The sequence below is a fragment of the Balaenoptera physalus genome (genome assembly GCF_965194825.1).
Source record: "Balaenoptera physalus genome assembly, chromosome: 19".
NCBI classification, from domain to species: domain Eukaryota; kingdom Metazoa; phylum Chordata; class Mammalia; order Artiodactyla; family Balaenopteridae; genus Balaenoptera; species Balaenoptera physalus.
The window spans coordinates 35,961,820-35,976,134 of record NC_138900.1 but is presented as its reverse complement, the minus strand read 5'-3'; positions in this window follow the sequence as shown (position 1 = coordinate 35,976,134).

The window sequence follows — 14,315 nt, the reverse complement described above, 5'->3', positions numbered from 1 at the left end:
CTTCTTTTACATTGTAAAGTCTGCTGGGAGTCCTTAATACTTAATGTTAAAGGATTTTCAGATTTCTTTAACATTTTATGTGGACAGTCATTAATATGTCCCATTTCTATTGCCTTCTGTTTATGTTTAGAAGAAAAGTAAATGAATTAATGTAAGTGCCTTTTTTAATAGGCTATATTGACTCTTAATCCAACTGCCAACTAAATATCCATTATTGAGATTGAATTTCCAAGTTCAAATAAAACATCCAGGGGTTACCATGAACTCTTCCTTTACCCTTGACCACACCTAGGCATCCCAACCTAAACCTTTTGAATTCATTCTCTTCTCTTTATCCTCACTGCTAGTCCCTTAGTCTGGGTCTTCATCACTTCTTATGGAATTTCAGGAGCAAATCCTCCTGGCCCCCAGTACTCCTCTTCTCCAATCTGTTTTCCATTCATGGTGCAGAATAATCTTTCTAAAACTCAAAACTCTTCTTCTTTAAACCCTTTACTGGCTCTTCCCAATAAAGTTCACCTTAGCATGGTCTGACACCTGCTTGCTACTCTAGCCTTCTTGCTAACTAGTCCCTCCACAATCTATTCTACATTCCAGTCAAATAGAACTACCAGCACTCCCTGTAAAGCCAAGCTTCCCATGTCTCTGCCCTTATACATGCTACTCTCAGTGCTGTGATGCTGTCAGTAAGCTCTCTGCCCAGCTACTCCTGTTCATCCTCCAGGTTTCTGAGTAGATGTCATTAGGATGACATTAGAAGATACTGGGATGTCTTCCCTCACCCTTCCTTCACCCCAGGCAGGGTGAAAGTCCCTCTTTGTACTGTCCTGACAGTATGTTATACTACACTGATCACATTGCATTGTTGTTATCTCTTTCCATATGTAGTTTTTTCTTACTAGGACTTCAACTCCTTGAGGACAAGTCTGTCTCTAATTTGTCTTTGTTTCTCTGATTCCCAGAACAGAAGAAGTGTTCATTAAAATGGATGGGGAGTAATGGTAAAAGCCTTCTTAACTTTGAATAGTTCACATCTCTCTAAGTCATGAACCCAAACAAGGGTGGACCCTGGGTTCAGAGAGCTGACTCCCTCTTTGAAATCTCATGTGAGAGGTCAAAAGATCTCCTCTACAAGAACCAACCTGCTCCAAATGTTCTGCATATTTTAGATTCACCGTATTGTGGAGTGTGTTTCTCCTAAGGTATTTCCATTAGTTTTTAAAGTCCACATGCTTCTTAAAGGAAATGTAAACCACATGTTTGACATTCATTTACACTTAACTGTTATTTTTTTCTATAGAAAAGAAAAATGTAAATCGATGTTCAAATGCCTTTGGGGCTTTTTAATAAATACAACTTTCAAGTCATTTTTCTTTCCATGGAATTATTACAAAGGAAAATGCCTTTGAACAATAGAAGGTTATGGCTCAGTCCCAAACTCTAAGTAAATGGTATTTTAGTACGTTCCAAACTTCGTTATAGCCCTTATCCCAGAGCCCTGAACCACAAATTCCCAGTTGTATTTGCTCTCTTCAACTGTCAGAGGTAGAAACATAGGATACTGACTTTTTATTTATCTTTGCATCTTTAAAGTTAATTTGTCTGAGGAACGCGTTCTGTACTGAGAACATCTGGGTTCTAGCCTTGACTCATGCTAGATTCAGGGGTGACATCCATATTCTACCTGCTTCATAACACTGGTGGGAGCATCGAGTGACATGAACATGAAAGTAAAGTAGACACAGTGAAAAGCACTACTCATAGTCTGTTAGTGGGAGGATGAATTGATGCAGCATTTTTAGAGGGATGTTTGCAATGTCTATAGGAATTTTAAGCAGTGCAGAGGATCCTTGACTAAATATATCTGACTGCTGTGGGTATACCCTATGGATATACTCACAGAACTATGTCAAAATATATGCTTAGGAATATTCATTGTACTAAAGTTTTTCATTAGAAAAAATTATATAATCTAAATTAACTTTTTGGGAGCTAGTTAAATAAGTTAATGGAATACTAAATGATAGTTTAAAAAATATATTTATATATAAACATACATATATGGGAAGAGCACCAAGATATAAAACATGAAAATAAAAGCTAAGGTACGCCAGTGTGTATTGGATTGTCTCATGAATGAAGAACAATATGAAGGAGGAAACAAACAAAACAAAAAATTGGAGGAGGAAATATATGTATTTCACTATTTCAGTCAGTAGAGAATACTTTTTATTGGTAGGATATATAAGAAAATTTACAAGTAGTTACCATTGGGGAAATCTTTTAATTTTCATCTTAGGCTACTACTACACTTGTATTTTCATGCCATGTACATGTGTAGGCAATGGGCTTGTGGTACATTTTTGCTTTCTTCTTCTGCTCTTTTGTACACACACACACACACACACACACACACAGACATATACACATTCACACACACAAGAATATTTAAATAATTTTTAAAGAAAAACAGAAGTATACAGTCCCTTAGCCGAGCACAATCTTCAGAGCAGACAGATTTGCGTGTGAATCCTAGCTCAGCCCCCATTCTAGTTATGTTACCTTGGGAAAATTACTTGAAGTCTCTAAACCTCAGTTTTACTACCTTTTGGGGGGAATAAAGTACCTTTGAAATTGGGGGACAACAACCTACCTTTCAAGCCTATTAAGAGTTACATTTTATAATAAATAATGCATAAAGCTGAATATAATTTGCGAAATGGTAAACCCTCATTAAGTTAGGTTTATAGTTATTGTTTTTGCTATTATTATTATCACTATAAGATAGCTAACACCTTTAAACCTCTTTCTCCATTAAGAAGACTAGTTCAAGGCAGTGGAGTCCTCAGCCTTGATTCAGGGCTAGTTTCAGGAAAAAGAAATGCAAGACTGGGCTTCCGATAAGGTCTAGCTGTTATAACCTAAAGGCTTAGACTGTTGGGGGTGGTTAAACCAAGTATGTTGGAGCAGCAGATTTCATTTGAAACAAGCTCATGTGTGGCCCTTGGAATTCCCAGCTGAGACATGGCTTCTTAACCAGCTCACAGTATTTAGCTTTCCCATTTTCATAAGAAGCTCCAGTTTCAGGTTCAGAATCTAGAATCCCTGGTCTCTGGCTTAGTGTCCTTCAGTGGATCCATGGTTTAGGGCATCCCTGGAACAGACTTTTCTAGAATTTGAAAAAGTTACAAAGTATATTGCTGACCCAAAACCATTTCTTGATTCTGAAAAGAAATTGTTCCTGGAAGTGCTTCAGGGGAAAGATTTGGAGGAGCAGCTTTCCATTTTGACTTGAATTGCAAACTCACATTAAAAAACATTAAGGATAATAAACTGGAAATTCAATTACCAGGCTTGAAGCCAGAATACCGCACACTCGATTTGGATTTGCATCTTAACTTATAGCTTGTTCTTGCCAATATTACTTACAATTCAGACCTTTGCTCATGGTATAAAAACACTTAGTGCACAGATGATTTCTCAACGAGTGCTTTTAGATGGACCTGCCCAAATGTCGATTTGGGTATGAGTTTAAATTAGGAGGAAACTTAAAACATTTCTCCCTTTTATTTTTATATTTTTATTATTGCACATTGGGAGTCCACAGAATTACATGACAAGGGTTTCAAATTTCCATACAATGTTGTGTCTCCTCTTGGATACCAATCAAAGTTTCTATTCGGCTTACAATCGAATTTGTTTACAAGACACTTGTGTTGAGATGTTGGACACCTGCCCTTATGAAGATGATTCCTAATATAGGGGTTGGGGAAAAATGAGGGGATATGTTATAGCCTTGCCAAAGAAAGCAGCTATAAGGCTACGAATTTTTGGCTTGCCTTGATTTTTAAAAAATAATTCAGGTGTCCAGCTGAGGGCTTCCATGAATCTGGATAAATGACCCTCAAGATGGATCTGTCCAGTTCCCTCGAGAAGAGTGTCATGACTTAGCCATGAAGGGCATAGGCAGTACCAAGTATGTTGTTCACATTCCCTAGGTGTGAATCCATGCTCTATCATTTATCAACCGTGTGACTATGGACAAGTTACTTAAACTTTCTGTGCCTCAGTTCTCTCATCTGTAAAACTGGGATGAAGATGACAGTACCTATCTTTTAGGGTTGTGTAATGATAGAGAGTTAATGCATGTAAAGCTCTTAGAATAGTGCTTGGCAATAGTAAACAGTCAATAAATATAATTTTTATTATTATGAGGTGTGATTCATCAAAGACTTACAGAAGTAGTGGATCATTATGCTTGGTGTAGAGAAAACAGTGGTTTCTCTTTGGATGCCTCCCAGGATTTTGGCTTCTGTCTATAGCAGTGAATCCCAATCTTGGATGCACACTGTTATCACCCGGTGTCAAAGTAAAATTTTTAAAAGTTGAAAGCTTGACTGTCATGTAAATATAGAGTGAGTACTTGCCCAAAATTTATTTGATTCATTAATGAGAGAACCAGCAGGATAAGTTCAAACAGAATTTAGCAAGGCCAAATAGCTGTTCAGTCAAGGTTGAGAACCACTGATCTTAAAAGTTTCCCTCATTTCCTGACGACATTCTACATTTTATGCAGTGTCAAGAACATGGTATGTGTTCAATATTATGTATTTAGTTATAAAGTTAATAAATTAAACGAGCACAGACCAATTTGGAATGGCTGGTGTTGGAATGGGCATGGGTATCTGGCCAGCCATCAGGAGAGATGGAAGCTTCCCCAAGGGATGGCCACTCCATTCTCAGTTCAGGAAGACAGCAAAGAATTCTCCAGTTAACATTCCTTCATGTCTGGTGCACTGTTCACATAGCTGTACCCAATTTACAGGTCTCTTGGATGTAACTAAACTATCTCCTTGTTCCTACCTGTTCTAGGCAAATCCTTCTTATCAAATCCATATTTTTTTTTCTTTCAGTCATTGGAAAAAGTCTTATCATGAGATAAAAGTAATTCTTTTTGGCTTTTATTTTACTCTCACAGCCTCAGTGGCTGTTAAAACAACTCAGTTGTTTTCAACTCCAGGATTTCCATCTCTTCCCTTCAAGTTGGTACTTCCAGTGTGATGTTACTGCTGGTAGCAAGTAAGGTGGATGACTTATGAGGTGGGCTTCTCAGCTACCATTTCCTCATTGTGATCTATTTTAAGGAGCCATCAGTCTTTGGTTTTGTTTATTTCATTCTTCCCACCCTCCGTGCTTTTGTTTGGGCATTCTGTAACGGGGATAAAAATGATCTTCACTACTGTCACCAAAATTTTTTTGGGGGAGGAAGCTGCTTGATGTGGAAAAATAATGTCAATCAGTGCTAGAATTCAAGATGAGACTGAGAATACAGGAGTTGGCTGGGACTTATGCAAAATAAGATAATGGCTGAACTTCTCTACCTGAGACAAAGCAAGATATTTGTTTCTGTTCCTGAGAGGGAAGAAGAGAGACAGGAAGGAGCAGAGAACAGACAAGGTGATGGTGAAAGGCTGGGCAGCTGTATGAGGTGAAGGGCCAGTGTGGAGCCTTTGGTGACAGGGAGCCTGCAAGGATGTTTCAGAACAGCCTGGCTTTGTTTGCAGCTCTTCACATTGCTGTGATATGAGCCCCACCTTTTTGCAAACCTGTTTCCCAAGTCTTCAGGAGAGTCTCTTTCACACACGTGTGTCTAGGGCAAATATGTGTACAGATGTCAATTATAAAATAATAGCATGGAATTTTATGATTGGATCAAGGTAACAGAGTCAACATACATAGCCAAAGCCAGAAGGAAACTGTGATTATGGAAATCTTGGAGAGGACTTTGAACATACTAAGGTTCTAAAATGGGGTTCAAGGTAATATCATGTGTCCCACAAGTAAGGTTATAGGAATTCCCTTTTTCTACAATAATTTAATGGAGGCATGAAGAATGAATGGATCTCTGTACTGTGCAGGATCTCAAAATCACTCAGACGTGCCTCATCCAGGGGCTGACAATCTAGTCATAAAGATGTGAGATATGTACAAAGAGCTAGACCTTAGCACCAGGGAGAATCTAAGTGTCTTAAAAGTGCAAACATAAGAATGTTAGTTCAAAGTAAAACAGGATCTGATCTGATTAGGGAAACTATCACAGGCCTCATGGAAGCGAAGGTGTCTAAGGTAAACTTTGAGAAATGGATGGAATTTAGATATGGAGAGGACGGAATTATAATAATAGTTACTCCCATTTATTAGACAAAGAAGATATACCCATGCAACCACTGCTCCCATCAAGATACACAATGTGTTTATTACCTTATAAAGTTTCCTAGTGCCTCTATCCAAGCAACGACCTATGACTCTTCACTGCAGGCAACCTCTGATCTGATTTCTCTCACCAGAAGTTAGGTTTGCACATTGTGCTAAGTGCGCACTTGCATTATCTCAGTTGATCCTCACAAAAGTCTTTTGATGTAAGAGACTGTCACCACTGTACACATGAGGGAACCGCTCAGTTTATTAAGTAATTTGCTCCAAATCACACAGCTAGAAAATGACACAGCTAGAACTTGAACCCAAGGATAATTCCAAAGCCCAAACTCTTATCCAGTATACAGAGGGAATAACATGAGCAAGAATAGGGCAATTGTAGGATATGTACGGTCAATAGTGATAGTCTGACTGTGGTTTAAGTTGTATGAGGGAAAGAATAGGGAAGTATAGCTAGAATTCTGTGGTTTTTGATGGATCTCTTTTCCACCCAGAAAAGGGTTGTGTATAATCCTCCAATAGTCTAGTAATTCTGACCCTTGAACCTGCAGGTTTAAATTACCTTCTAGATGATTTTTACGTGTCAAAGAGTGTCCTCTTTATGAGGCACAGTGTAACTCCCAGGTGGCTCTGTGAAATATTAAGTGTTGACTTCATAGTATTTGCTGTTATTTATACATATGCATGTACACATTTGTACAGAAATAAATACACATTGTACACATGGGCATCTGTGCTGAAGTACGCAGCCAAGTGTCAGCACATTATCAGATTTAAATTAGCTGCCTGACTATTAATAGCCCTGGTTTTCCAGTTTCTAAAATGAAAGATCCCAGAACAGCTGGACTGAAATCTGAAGCAGAATGGCAGAATACAACCCTGTAGGCAGTCGTAGTGTGTCTGTAACTGCTAAATAAAGTTTGTAGCTTTATAGATTTGTGGAGACGCCTATAAAAGAACCCTTGAAATGCTAAGTGTTTTTTGAAAACAGCATAATTCCCAACCAGTGAAAGGGACTGGTTATGCCTTATCAGTCATGGGATTTTGAAGACCTCTCTGACATCCCATTAAAATTTGAAAACAGAGCTGAATCCAGGAGCAGACAGGGTCCACGTTGGCCACATGGTTTAGTTGAAAGGGCAACGTGAAGGCCTCCACCTATCCACCACGATTTCTCTCCCATCAGTTTATCATTTCTGGGATCCCACCATTAAATGTTTGGACTTTTCAAGTGCAGTGACTTTCACAGTCCAGTCCAATATCTTTTCTAGACTCGGCTCCTGCTTTCTGCTCCATTCCTTCCTGTACCCCTTAGTACCGTGTGCTTCTCCCTCGCTGCTCCCTGAACATGCAGTGCACCGTGCTTTGCTCTGCTGCGTAGTTCATGCTGTTCGCTCAACCCATGCATCCTTCCTTCCTCTACCTGGAAAAATGCCACTCACTCTTCAAAGATCATCTCAAACAACCTCTTCCAGTCCCATCCAGGCAGAATGAATCATGTCCTCCCTGCTGTTCCTACAGCACTTTGTTCTTGATCTATGGTGAAAAGTATCACATCCTTGAGTGCGCTCTACCTCCTTGTGGCCTTAAAGTGTGATCCTGGGACCAGCATTGGTTTCACCTGGAAGCTTGTTAGACAATCAGGATATCAGACTCTGTCCCAGATATACTCTATCAGAAACTCATTTTAACAGTATCCTGAGGTGGATTCATATAAACATTAATGTTTGAGAATGGTGGCCTAGAGGACAGAGAACATGGCTTAGTGAGCCTGTCCCATAAGTTTAGAATTCATTTTGTCTGGTCTGTTGACTGTGTTTGTATTGTTTTATCTGGCAATTTAACTATTGAACATCTTGCTAACTTTTCTTCTCAACTGGATTGTAAACTCTCAGAGCAGAAGGAAGAATCTTGTGCTTATTTGTTTTTCTACTCTCACTTTCACATTGGCACTTAATAAGTATTGATGATTGTCCAGTGTGTGCCTTGCAAGCAAGCAGAGGCTTGGTGGGTGCTTGATAAATATCTGATTGACAATAGGCCCAAAGGGGATTTAGCAAAAATCCCAAAGGGGAAGGCATTTGAATGGGGATTGTAATCTTGGCTCAGCCGTTAGCTGTGTTGATTCTGAGCCGGTCACTTACCCTCTCTGAGCCCCAGCATTCACTTCATCTGCCAAGCATAGTCACTGGGTGACAGTCTCCCATGGAGTCTGGGTCTGCAAGCTTATGATCCTTCAAGTAGATGAAGAGAGATTTGAATTTAATTTTAGGGAAAATTCTGTGCTCTGCTTTCCTGGAAATAGTGTTTGAAAATTAAAGTCAATATTTTGGAATAATTTAGAGGAGAGTTGCCCCCAAGGTCATTACACAAAGTCTCCTTTTTTTTTTTTGAGTTTGTTTAAAGAGAGAATTATTTAATGATTTTCCTCTAGTCTCCTGTATTAGTTATAACTGATAAATAATATTATGGTTTCTGCTCTTTCAGTTGTTAATGTTATCAAAGCTTTTTATTATAATCCCTTTCTGGTTAGAAGAACAAAAATTTTCTCCTTTAGTAGTCAAGAAATGTCCTAGAACCCGAGTAAATATTTAAAAAGGCATCTGATACCTACAGTAATACTTTTTCAAATGTCTGTTCGATGAGGGTCCACAAATGGCAGGTGTTCCCACAGAATGTCTGTGAGAGGCACAAAGTCTTCTTGAGAGAGAGTTTCAGGTCTGACATTCTGTGATCTGTAAAATGGTAATAGTAACATGTTTCCCTCTACCATTGTTCATTCTGAACTTGGATAAATCTGAGAAGATGTAGCCTTAGTAATTTTAAAAGTAGTTGCTAGAAATATAATTAGACACTAACCATATCAACAAAGGAACTTAAACATGCGTCAGACTCAAAAGCATTACTAATACTAGGTTAATAAATAGTACTTTATGCTTAAGAGTATGGTTCTTCCAAGCTGCTCAAAGCATTTCAGATTGATTACTGGAAATGTTAATATCATCATTTTATGGTTAGGGGAAGAGAAGTCCAGAGTGGGGCTAGCTGACCAAAATCCCAATATCCTGGTCAGAGCTGGGCATTGCAGCTCAACCTCATGCTCCCCAGTATGGCCTTTTCCCCACCAACAGATACGTAGAATGTTCATTTTGATCTCCAGCCTGGTTGACAAAAGCTGTCTTCCCTCTGAAATATGTGTATATTTACTGGATTGCTGTGTATTTATGTGTCCCATACAAGAAATGTGATTTCCTGAAACCTGCAGATAAACAATGGTATTTGGGAATGGCCAGTATGCTTTGGCAGATTTGAAATACTGTAATACTTAATATAAGTCCAAATGCTTCCTGTGATAAGCAACCTTCACTTACCCGAAATCGAGGCCCATGATTAACTGGCAGTTGGCTAGTGTTAATTGTGAGGCACGTCCTGTAATCTCTCTGCTGATGGGACCCCAGGCAGGTCTGAGGACAGCCTAGGTCTGCAGCATAGGCCAGAGCCTAATGCTCTTCCTCTTCAGCCACATCTGCTTCCTAGTTCCTGGCAGCCCCAATTGCATGTATTTCAAACTCCATTTCCATCTCAATGAGTTTATGTCCAATGTGATTGTACCTTCCCCTGGCAGGGCCCATCCACCAACCTTGCTCTTTTATCTCCCCCTCAGCCTCTTACATCAGAGGACTTGTAGCTCCTTATGATCTGCTGAACATTAATATTCACTAACTTGCTCCAGGGAGCTATGCTTCACTGAACGCATTTTCACCTGAAAGGAGATGTTTAATATAAACATTTGGTTAATATTCTGTACATTTGAAAGTATTTTATCAGCATCAGTGTAGGACCAAAAGTCATTTAAATTCAGTGGGAACTGATTATGCGCCAAGAATCGGTCCTTTCCAAAGGAGTGTGTTTTTCCCCCTGCTATAATGTATACATTATAAAACTCACTTACACGGTTGATGGGAACACTTTGTGGACAAACCAGCAGGCCTGCATTTCATCTGACTGAGTATTCATCAGCTCTGACGCTAGTGTTAAATGGAAGAAAATATACAATATTGCTTTAAAAACTGTCTAAATATAATTATCAACATCTTTGGAGTGATAATAATTATCATAACAAGAGCTCATCAGAGGAAACACACAGTTTGATGAGGATACTCTATTCCTGAGTCCCTGCCCCCTTGCAGAGGGAGGATGTAATTCTTTTTTTTTTTCCTTCCTAAAGAACCCTAGCTCTCTGAACTCTTCTTCTGGCCCCTGTACAATTTTTCGTTACATGTGTCTCTGTGAAACTCATTATCCCAAAGAGTTGTTATTAGGTAGACAATATAAGCAGCTCCAAGAAAGGCTGAAACAGATGAATGGAAAATGCATTCCTAGATGGTTACTGAGGTTTGTTTGAATCACACTCCAAACGTTTGGATAAAGTCTTCATAAAAGCAAACTATTGTTACTTTCTACTTGAGGCACTTGTTGGATACTGATTTTTCTTTAAATGTTTTTCTGTTGTGAAATATAACTTACCAAGGAGTGAAATGTGTGTGTGTGTGTGTGTGTGTGTGTGTATACATAAAACAATAAAATTCTATGTGGCCACCATCCCAGTTAAGCACACATTATGTGCTTTCCTGACAACACTCCCTACCCCATAGAGTTAACTGTGTCTTCATGTTTAGCCTGAGTTTGTTCATTTTCAATGCTATATAGCATTCTGAGGATAAATGGATTTACTTATCCATTCTAGTACTGACAGGCATTTGGGAAATTTCCATTTAGTACTATTCCGAGGGATGTTGCTGTGAGCATTCTTATTGGAGAAAGATACATATACAGTTGTATCTCTGAAACACATACTGTAGAGTATGATTGTAGAGTCATAATATTTGAAATTCTTCAATTTTACTGGGGAATGCCTAGCTGTTTTCCAAAGTGGTGTTACCATTTTACACAGTTTACATTCCTACCAGCAACATAAGAGAGCTCTGGATGCCCCACATCTTCATCAATACTTGATAATGCCAGACTTAAATTTGAGCTAATCTGGTGGGGGTGTGGTGGTATTTTACTATACTTTTAATTTGTATTTCTCTGATTATGAATGAGATTAAGCATGCTTTTGACTTTTTAGTTGGCTGTTTGGAATTCTTTTGTGAAGCATCTTTTCAAGTCCTTTGCCCATTTGTTTAGTGGATTGTCTGTCTTTTCCTGATTGATTTGATGCCATGATAAATGAAAGCCCTATCATGGTGTCTATTTAGAAAGTACCCAGCACTGTGATCTGGTGCTTTGACATAATTTAATCATTATAAAGACAACAAATTAGTGTAGGTTGCCTAGGTTGGGGCCATATCTCTTAGCGTCAAAAGTCCTTTTTTTTTTATAGTTGGGCTGTTTTGGAAGGGCTCTGGCTGCTTCAAGAGTCACTTTGATGGCTGCAGCAGGGGTTTAATAATGTGTACCATGGAGTTCCAGGAAGAAATAAATTCCTCTATCAGTGAATAGCCAATCTACTCACGGAACCCTGGAAGAATACCAAAAAGTGATCTCTTGGACATTCAAAACACTCATTAGTGTCCGGACAGTGGACATAGTCAGTCCTAATTGGCGACATAATCACATACATGATTGTTACATTGAGTCAGACAATGAAACATGAAGTTCTTTAAGGAGAAAGAGTTTGGGCAAGAATGTGACCAACTTACCCTCCGAGATGTTGCTTCAAAGGCTCCAGACACCTTCTAACTCTTAAGATTCACTTAGGACTTATCACCTATATTAAACACTTCTCAATTCTACCTGTGGTCCCAGAATTCACACATTCCTTCTGCATGTCTTGAGGTTCAGCTCCCTAAGAGAGGGCATTGGTCACTCCAGTTGCCCCCCCCCAAGAATGTGTCCCCTTGTCGACTATAAATCTTTCTAGATCACCTCATAGGCCTTTTTTCAACGTGTAAGTACTTTATTTGGGTCAGGTGCTGATCAGACTGCTAGGGTAGTGGTTTGTGTGTAAGAATCCCTTGCAAATGTGTTTGCTTAGAGACCATGGCAATGGCATATATTTAGGGTCAGAACAGAGGCTCATAAGACAACTCAGTGCTGCCTGAAATCTTGGGATAGGTGAGACTGCATGGCCCCCCTCTGCTCATTTGTCCTTTTGTAATGGAATCAGTTGACTTGAAGCTGAACATATGGCAACTGCTATCACAACGTAGAAACCATTCCTTCTGCCATGGCAACCGAAGAATCAATGCACACTTAGGGCTTGGACTTACTCAATAAATGCACAACATCTAGGAGGGTTTCTTCTTTTCCTCTCTTCTCTTTTCTTTTCTTCCTCCCTCCCTCTCTTTCTTCCTTTCTCTCTCTCTCTCTCTCTCTCGCATTTGGAAAAGCAGCAGGGAATTAAGACTTTCTTCAAACATACCTCTCATATCTTTCTGTGGACAGAGGTGCTTGGAATTTCCCACATACCTTGTTCTACTTCATTTCTGCAGCAGCTTCTTAATGGAAACACATTTCATTGCCACATTTCATCCCTGAATGCATTGGATCCAATTCAGTTTTCTCCCAAAGATCTTTGAAATTGATTCACCAATATATTCTTCCCAAGTTTAACACCTAAGGGATAGCACCACAATTAGAAGAACTGTACTAATGCATCTGACATCTATAGACTAAATAATTTGACTCAATAGTGATGAGAACATCAGAGGCATGCATTCTGTCTAATATTGTAAGGATAAGTGACTTAGTTTTGGTCTAGTGTTCATCTTGGTGGTTTATTCTCTCCTTTCTCAGCCCTGGAGGGTAATTGCATCTTATTGTCTATATCAAAGCAGTTCCATCACATAAATGGTTGGAAGGGGAAGAAAAGAAAAAGGATATTTTTTGTGAAAAAGCATTGCTAGGGGCTGTTTCTTCAGACTTCACATAACTTTATTCCAAGAAAACCCAAGCCAAGGAGTCAAAAGAAGCAATAACTGGGATTAGGAGGCGTGAAAAGTTTGGTTTCTGCTTCTGCTTCTGTCCTACTTTTGCTGTCTCTAGCCCCGCAAATGGAGCAGGGTTGAACAGACTGCAGTTTGAAGGACCTTTCTGCATGAAATCCGTGTTCCCTTCGCTCTCGGCAGTGCGCTGTTTTCTCTGTGTTGTGCTCACCCATTAGCATTTTAATTTAGCTTCATATGGCACTCTTCTGCAGATGGATTTGCTTTCTTGCTTTTGTTTATTGTATGAGTGACAAACATGAGGGCATTTTCATGATGTGAAAAAATGCTGTGAAGTTGTGAAAATGAGGTGACTTCTCCTTGCCAAGCCCCAAGGAATGTTAAAGCAGAGATGGCTCTGACAAAGAACTGCAAATGTTCCCAGTATTAAAATGTTCAGAAGCCTTGATCTAATCAAAATGAGAAGTTTTGGCAAAGGCCTATACACTCAGACATGACCTGCACTTCTCTCTGATAAATGGGATGTGGCTCGTCTGACTCTTCAGGAAGTCACTCAATCCTTTCTTTAATGGGGACACATCCTTCTTTATGTGGATTTGGAACAGTACTTGGAAATCAGACACGTACTGCTTTGTGGACATAGTGGTGAGTTGGTAGGCTGTTCACTCTTATGAAACTATTTTCAGACCTTGAGGGGCTTCTATTTTATGAATCCATCACTCCTTGAGGTCTGTAAATTCTTACGTCTACCTGGTACTCCCTAAGGACCCATTTATGGATTGAGTCTAAAACTAAACAACTTCTTCATTGGAGGTTTATAAATAGGAAAATGAAAGTTTTAGGGATGGGAAACCTAAGAAACTGTCTTTAAAGGGTTGTCTCTTCCCTCTACACCAGATATTCCTAAGCACTTGCCCTTTTGTTGAGACTTCTTAGGGTAAAGTATACAGTTTAAGGCAGGGATGGCCAAAACCTGGTCAACATTAATCCAGAGTTCATGACAAACATCACTAATCAAGCGCAGAACTCTTTCCTGCTGAACCAAGAAAAATCGTTTCAGAGTCCTTCCCAGTACAACACTACAAGCCGACTCTACCATAGAGATCAGAGTTGATCAGAATTGCAATGCAAGATGAAACTGACCTACCC